The 8,485-nt window shown below is 37.3% G+C and overlaps 2 long non-coding RNA genes and 1 pseudogene across 2 annotated transcripts; 2 read left to right on the top strand and 1 right to left on the bottom strand.

Annotated features, from left to right (window-relative positions):
• The first annotated feature begins 3,126 nt into the window (after positions 1-3,126).
• LOC148371139 (uncharacterized) lies at positions 3,127-5,468 on the top strand. The gene is made up of 4 exons (XR_015849622.1): positions 3,127-3,401; positions 3,477-3,550; positions 4,060-4,110; positions 5,389-5,468. It is a non-coding gene; the product is annotated as an uncharacterized LOC148371139 (long non-coding RNA).
• On the bottom strand, positions 3,759-3,924 carry LOC148371140 (U2 spliceosomal RNA; annotated as a pseudogene).
• Positions 5,469-6,773: 1,305 nt separating the features above from the next.
• LOC148371138 (uncharacterized) lies at positions 6,774-8,017 on the top strand. The gene is made up of 4 exons (XR_015849770.1): positions 6,774-6,788; positions 6,874-7,042; positions 7,108-7,227; positions 7,938-8,017. It is a non-coding gene; the product is annotated as an uncharacterized LOC148371138 (long non-coding RNA).
• The last annotated feature ends 468 nt before the right edge of the window (positions 8,018-8,485 follow it).

The following is an 8,485-nucleotide window of genomic DNA, read 5'->3' as shown; positions in this document are numbered from 1 at the left end:
GAGTTCTATTCAAATCGTATATTTTTGTTGTATATCTAGTATTTCTTTGGTATTTCTTTAGCCTTTTAATACAATATTATGTAGATTTATTATGGCAGTATATTTGTCATATTTGCATAGACATTTAGCATTTTTAATACAGTATTATATAGATTTATTATTGCAGTATATTTGTCATATTTGCATAAACATTTTTAGTAGTATTGCTGTAGTTGTATTTTAGCTGTATTTCTGTTGTAATACTTCTGAAGTAGTATTTCCAGAGTAAAATTTCTCAAGTAGTGTTTTGTACTATATTGTTATGTAGTGTTGTTGTTTTGTATTTCTTTAGAAGTATTAATTGTGCATTTCCAAAGCAGTATTTTGTAGTCTTGAAGATTTTCTGTAGTATTTCTATTTTTAGTAGAATATTTCTTCAGTATTTTAGTAATACTACTGTAGTTGTTTGTTTGTTGTACTTCTGGAGTAATATTTCTGTACAGTGGGACCTCGCTACTTCGCAGTTCCACGTTCGCAGGTTCAGAGCTTCGCGGGTCTAAAAAATGATAATAATTAAATAAAATAATTTAAAAAAAATAAATAAATATATATATATATATATATATATATATATATATATATATATATATATATATATATATATATATATATATATATATATATATATATAATTTATTTTATTTTTTTAAAGCATTTTTTAAGGGGCGTCGCTACTTCGTGGTTCCACGTTCGCGCGTTCAGAGCTTCGCAGGCCTAGAAATAATAATAAAATAATTTAAAAAAAAGAATTTGAAGGGGCGTCGCTACTTCGCAAATTTTTACTTTTCACGGGTGGTTTTGGTCCCCAATAACCGCAAAAACAGAGGGATTACTGTAGTAACATTTTGTATAGAGGGCTCCGCGCTTTGTGCTAAAAATAGTAACACGGCTTCGTGCCGCCATCTTGGAAGTCTGTTGATTACAAGCGGTGATAGCGAGAGGAGCAAATATTTACTCAGTTTGTCTATTTATTTACTCAACTAGCTTCGTTTGTGTACGGATTTTGTCCATCAACACTATGGAAAACTACGTGGAGAGTTTAGACAAGCAAGCACGCGAGCGGTACGCTGCGAAGTTGCATTTTATTGGAAAATTGGATCCCTACAAAATTAAAAACAAGGACTGGAAGTCTGATCCCGATTTGTTGCCGTGTGTGACTTACATCGAACTTGTTACCTATCTTATTTTCCACCCAAGTCCCTTTTGTGAACGGAAGGATTTTCAAAATTACAAAAGTATGGAAGCCTACGACAGATTTGTGTCTGGTTGGGTTCGGGATGTGTCTGTGCACACAAGCGAAGGTGATGAGAACAAGACTGTGAAAGGGAAAGTTCTACATTCTCAGAGTTTGTCTCAGCCAAGTTTACAACCATGGATCATTGTTGACAAGTCATCATCGATTCTGTGTGCCCATTGCAACGGTGTTGCAGGTTTAGGGGAATGTTGTTCTCATGTTGCTTCCCTTTTGTCTATGTTGAACAACCCGGGAAAGGCAACGCTTCTCCGAACGGCGCACCGGTGGCTAAGTTAGCTTAGCTTTCGGGGGCTTTAAATCCTCTATTGACGCGAGTTGACTGAGGAAAGGAGACTCTCTTTCCCTGAAACCGCGTTGAATTTCTCCACCAAAATAGTGTACGAATGAGAAACAGAGTTTTGTTCGGTTTTTAAATGTCGTTTTCGGCGAAATACCTCACATATATGTTATAAACCAGCTCAGTAGCCTAGATGGTAAGGCGCCCGCTTTGAGACTGGGAGGTCGGTGATTCGCGCCCCGGCCGAGTCATTCCTAAGACTTAAAAAGTGGTCGGCGGCGCCCTCTGTTGGCTGCGGCTGCATCGGCTCGCTACAACGGGTCAGGTGCAATCGACATTTCGTTCTGTGTACATTGTTACACAGAATGACAATACAAGGAAATTATTATTATTATTATTATTATTATTATAAAAGTAGTTTGGGGTCGTCGAGCTGTTGTCATGAAGTACACATGTCCCATAACCTTTTTAAAATTTATTTCTACATCATAAATAATTCAATTTACCTGTCAGAAAGTGGTCAGAACAAACACGAACACAGTCAAGCTTTGGCAAATTCGACCGGTTGATAGCTGCCAGCCACATTCGTCTACGCCGTTCACTTTTCTCCTGAGCTTCAATCCCCTGATCGTAAACACACTTCAGAAGTCTAAAGAAGCCATTCCCACCCTTTTCCCCTCGGCTACAACAGCCAACAATAACGCACGTATTCGGCATTACAATGTAGAATCTAACTGGTTCGCTGAACAATAACAATGAAGTGAAAAGCTTTGTGGACTTCCAAAATGGGCGCCGGCAATGCATTGTGGGTAATCTTAGGACCTCGAAGCACTCTATTACAGTATTACTGGAGTAGTACTTTTGTAATCATTTTATACTATTTATTCGTTTTCAGAATAAAAGCAAAGTAATATACGACGTCCTTGTTTTAAATACTATATGTGATATTTAATTTTGAAAAGTCATTTTGTAGTATTTTTGTTGTATTACTACGGTAGTTTTGGTTGTAGACACACACAGTGACGATGGGGACAAGTTGGAACCCCAAATAGTTAACAGCTCTTGGGCGCCCCCTAGTGGTCACAGGGCCCCAAACAGCCGCTTAGCTTGTTATGCCTCGGGCTGGCTCTGGACAGCACGATCATGTTGACAAACTTAACTTCATTTTTAGGAACATGCAAATCCGTTTACGTTCTAGGTTTTTGATGTTGTTGTTGAATTAAATCAATTTTTTGGGGTTCATAAAACATATTTTGCGTGTTTTACTTGAACAAATGCGAACGGAGGCCATATAAATACACAATTACAAGTTAATACACTCCTCGTTTCCGCCTCATGTTACACAATAGAGTCATGATGTGAAATAAAACAAATTTGGAAAAAAAACACTAAAAGTGATCTTTTTTACTTGCTCTGTATGTCTTTATTTCCAACTTTAAAACAGTTTCCACGAACATAAACGCCAAACAAGTCTATCACGCAGTTTTAGCAATGTCGTTCCTGACGTCATCAAACAGCGCCTCGCTTATGTAACCGAAAGCTTTTTTCGACAAAAGCTTGGAGATCTTTGTTCTTGTATAAAACAAATTTAGATCCTGTTTAAATAGTGTAAACGTGTATTCAAACATACACATAGTAACGGTGTCGAATCGAATTTCATAAAGTTTCTTCGTTTCAGTTTCGAAATGAGTGTTTCGAATTTGGCAACGCCCTTTTAGTCAGGTCAGTGGGTAAAAGGCCGGAAATAGCAGCGGATGAAAATAAAATAAAACTTTTTTCGAAGTTCTTAGACAAGAAACGACTTTTGAGCTCATAAATGGAACCAGTGGTGTAAGGTTATTTTCCGCCTCCACTTTGAATATCGGTTTATGTTGCGTTTAATTGTTTTGAAATGATTTTATTTAGGATCATAACATGTATCGGGTTGACACCCGCAACTGCAGCAGTTATCGGCGGTGCGGTCATCATAACAGCCATTGGTAGTATTTTTATGATTAATATTAATTTGCTTTGAATAATTACCCTTAACTGGGGTTTTTAAGGGTTATTGATCTATCTTCGTTATTCATTATCCATTATCCGTTATCGGTCAGTTCATAATACGCTACAAAGCCTAGGAGCCGGGACACTTACTCTCAGCCAAAAGGCCAAGCTAAGGTCCTAGCCCTAAAGCCTTGCTGCGATCATTGCGAATGCACTGTTCCCGGAGGTACTGCAATACCGGGCCGATGCGTGGAGTGGACAGAGCAAGCTCATATTCCATCTCCGAAATGCAAAAATCAAAGATAGTGACTTCATAGAAAGTACACAAAAGGCCAAGCTAAGGACTTAGCATCAAGGCCAAGCTAAGGACCTAGCATCAAGGCCAAGGCCAAGCTAAGGTCCTGGCATTAATGAGTACATATGACTCTGTTTCTTACAATTACGGCATTTATTTCCTTAACAGACTAAGCACTTGAATAACTGCTGTTGTATTGGTTTCTTTCAGTTGCTGTAGCATCCAGGTAACACCCTCATCGATACCCTCATGACGTCACAGGTACGTTCATAAAGAGAAAGATAACGAGATTAGATAAAGAGGGCGAGAGACAGAAAGAGAACGAGATTAGAGAGAGAGCGGAAGAGAGCGAGGGACAGAAAGAGAAAGATAACGAGATAAAACACAGAAAGAGAGAGAGACAGAAAGTGAAAGATAATAAAATAAAGAGAGAGAAAGCCGTGAGAGAGAAAGATAACAAGATACAAAAAGAGGGGGAGAGAGAAGAGAAAGAAAACAAGATTAAAGGGGGAGGGATTGAGAGAGAAAAAGAGAAAGATAACGAGATAAAAGAGAGAGGGGGTGGAGAGAGATAGACAGAAAGAGAAAGATAATGAGATAAAGAGAGAGAGGGGGGGGTGAAAGAGAAAGATAAGATAGAAAAGAGAGGAGGAGAGGGAAAAAGAAAGACAACAAGATAAAAGGGAGAAGGATTGAGAGAGAGAAAGAGATAAAAGAGAGGGGATAGAGAGAGATAAAAAACGAGAAAAAGAGGAGGAAATATAGGGATATAAAAGACAGGGATAAAGGAGAAAAAGAGAGAACAAGGGAGACAGAACAAGAAAGAGAGCGAGAGAGATGAAGGGAGAGGAAGAAAAAGAGAGAAATAAACATAAGATAAAGAAAGAGTGAGATAAAAAGAAAGAGAGCAAATAGAGAGGGAGAAAAAGAGACAGAATGAGAGCAAGAAAAACAGAGAGAGGGAGATAAAAATAAAGAGAAAGAAGGGGAGAAAAAGGGAGACATGGAAAGAAGAGGATATAAAAAAAGACAGACAGAAAAGAGAACAAGTAAGCGAGAGAGAGGGAGAGAGCGATATTAACAAACTAAAGCTATACAAATAAATGCGACTTGACTAGAGTTTGAGGTAATAAATTTGATATTTTCATGTCGAATAATCCAATATTTTTCTACAACATATCAAAGGTTTTATTTTGTATTACTACTTTGGATCTTACTGAAAAGTTTTAGGAGGAATGTTTCAAAATTAAAAACATTTTTCATCTCAAAGATTGTTTTTTTATTATTTTGAAAGAAAGAGAATAACGTCTGATATACAGTATTGTGAAATATGGGTAAGAAGTTTTTTTTTTTTTTTAATCTCATCACAATTATAAATTATTGAAAGTTTGCTCAAGATAAAGTAAAATTACTGCAATTTTGACTACTTTTAGTCATGCTATTTTTTTTTTATCAAAGTAATTGATGACTATATTTATTTTGTAATTACTTTCGTCATATTTTATTCTGTAAAATATTTCTCTATTGTGTAATTCCCAGGATTCCCTCGACTGGTCGACCTGGGCTGTTGGATAAACTCCCTTCATGATGGATCAAAATAAAACTGCAACTCAATCGTTTCTGTGTCTCTTGTGTTATTACTGAATATTAACAAGCGTAAATTGTTCCCTTGTTTAACGTGTGTCTTATTTTGGCCCCTACGCCCTGTTCCGAAAGAAGCCTTTAGTAGCATCTTCCAGTTGCTCACTTCAAAATAAAGTACACTGTGGAAAATGTTGTCACATAGTATGTATCCTAAAAGGATGTGACTAAAGCAAAGGAATACATGTTATAAAATTAATCTGAATAAAACAAATCACTGTATCAGAGGTGGGCAAACGGCGGCTCGTGGGCCATATGCGGCCTGACAATATATATTCAATAGTAAATAAATGACTACTTCTGAAAAATGTTTTTTGTGCCAACTTTCTCATAACATCCCGTTGTGTGTCTACAACAAAGTATGACTTGGGAAAAAGTACGACAAATTTATGACAAAACTAAATATCAAATTCAGTGCTCAAAAACAGAACCAGTTTGGAACAGGACTCATTGTTCAGTGGAAGTTTCCACTGCTGTTCTTGAAGTTTCGTTTCATTTTATGGGCCGCCGTTTTAGTGTAAAGATTATGCAAATTCATCACAATCTGGATCTAGATTTATAAACAAAACAGTGAGGTGAACAAATATGTGGTTGATGACGGTGAAAAATAAACACAAAATAAAAATAAATGGGGATACAATCACATAGAGATACAGTTCATTTTACCAATAACACAAAACAGACATTACCTGCGCAACTCATAGTTAGGGCAGACAAGTGGGAACTTGATGCTGCAGGCATCTGGCTCAATTTGCCATGTCTTGTCTGTTTATTGCACATTTAGGACACTTAGCAATGCGTGGTCCTGCTGCCTGGGGGCGGAGCCTCTCTAGCAGCAGAGATTCTGTGTCCGATGGACAACGCACACGACAAAACACGTCAGTTGTCACCATTAGAAACCAATGACAATTGTTATTATAATACATACTCTCATGATATATTATGCTGAAAATGTATGGAGACTGCAATGATGATAATGGTGACGGTCAAAATATTGATGTGATGAGAATAATGATGATGATGAATAAGTGACTGTGCAACCACAAAACCTACGTAAATAAAAATATTCATGAGGTGTTTTTATTTTGCATGTAAATACTGAAGAGACATAGCTGTAAGACACAATTATTGAGGAAGTCTGGGGGCAGGTTTAAATACGCATATGCTTCTTATTACCTTCGGGACATGTTACTCTAACATAGTTTTAATTTTTTTAATAGATGTTTGGTTTGTGTTTTACCACGTTTGAAAAAAGTAACATATTTTGTTCTTTGCACTTGTGAATCTCTACAGCTATTGTAGGTAGCTCATTTGTGCCCAGAATATTCTGTGACGAAATCTTCCAAGGAACTGATCATCCCTGCAGCCTTTTATTTTGATAAGGTACCTTTTCGCAACATGGAAAAAAACAACGGGCGGAGTAAGAGAAGCAGTTTCATTTTCCTGGAAACGTATAACGCCCCTCGAAAGCAAAAGTAAGTCAAACCTTTTGGGAGTTTCCCCGAATTGCTTGGATAACCCGCTCCTGAATTCTCAATATGGAACCAGTGGTGTAAGTACAGTCAAATTGAAATATTAACATTTAGAGTTGCCGTAAATGGTATTTATTCTGTTCAGGGTCATCACGTGTATCGGGTTATCGCCCGGAACTGCAGCCGTAATCGGCGTTGCGACCGTTGCAACCTTCGCTGTGTTGGCGTTGACTAAATAAGTCAACAAAACTTTTTGAATAATGTGGTAAATATGGATTTTTTTAATGATATGCGCATGTAATCAAAGTCAGTGTTTCTCAACTAGTCCTGCTTGAGGAGCCAGGACCCTGCCCTGATTACGAGCTGCGAACCAAAAAAGGACAAAAATTCCCACTTATCAAATTTACTAAAACGTGGACATCACTGTTGGCTATGTTGCTGCTACAAATACAAAACACTTTCATTTTGGTCTCTTATGTGTTTTTCTTGTTTGCTTTCTATTTTGCGTCTTTTTCTTTTTTCATATATTTAGGTTTTTTTTTCTTATTTTTGCTTTATTTTTTTCTGTCTTTTTCTTCTGTTTTTATTATATTTAGTTTTTTTCTACTTTTTTACTCTTTGTGTTTTGGTGTGTTTTTTCTATTTTTTTTCCTTTTCTTGTTTTTTTTCATTATATTCTGTCTTTTTTGTTTTATTCCTTTTCTCCCCACTCTTTTTCTTATCTTCTTCTTTCCTTTTTTGTATTTTTATATTATTTTTTAGTTTTTTACGGTCTTTTTCTTCCTCTTGGCAATATTTTGCCAAGGCAAAAGTCAAAGACCCACTAAAAAAACAGGTCTGCGACTTCTTGTGATTAAAGGCTATGCAAATAAACGTAACTTAACTTTTAGGTCTTGACCCACCAGTTGAGAAACACTGATCTTGGGTTTGCTTTTTGTTTTATATAAAAGTGACTTGTTCCATTTTATTTTTCAGGGTTCTCTACTAATCCACTTAAATGTAGAGAAATCCCCCTTATGGGGACACAATGGCATAAATAAAGATGGAAATCAACAGTTTGTCTTCTTTTGTTATTACTGAATAATAATCAAGAATGATACAGACGAGGGGTGGGCAAACTACGGCCCTCAAGCCGCATGCAGCCTGTCAGGCTTTTTCATTTTGCCCACCAAATATATATATATATATATATATATATATATATATATATATATATATAGGGCGGCACACTGGTTAGTGCGTGTGCGGCTCAGTTCTGAGATCATGAGATCGAACCTTCCTGTCTGGAGTTTGCATGTTCTCCCCGTGCTTGCGTAGGTTTCCTCCGGGCACTCTGGTTTCCTCCCACATTCCAAAAACATGCATGTCAGGTTAATTGGCCGGTCCAAATTGTCCCTAGACGTGAATGAGCGAGCGAATTGTCTGTCCCTGTGTGCCCTGCGACTGGCTGGCAACCGGTTCAGGGTGTCCCCTGCCCACTGCTCGAAGATGGTTGGGATGGGCTCCAGCACCCCCGCGACCCT

The sequence above is a fragment of the Urocampus carinirostris genome, chromosome 2 (genome assembly GCF_059441175.1).
Source record: "Urocampus carinirostris isolate Australia breed hairy pipefish chromosome 2, RoL_Ucar_1.0, whole genome shotgun sequence".
NCBI lineage: Eukaryota > Metazoa > Chordata > Actinopteri > Syngnathiformes > Syngnathidae > Urocampus > Urocampus carinirostris.
The sequence above is the reverse complement of the archived record's forward strand: the minus strand, read 5'-3'. Positions and strand labels throughout refer to the sequence as shown.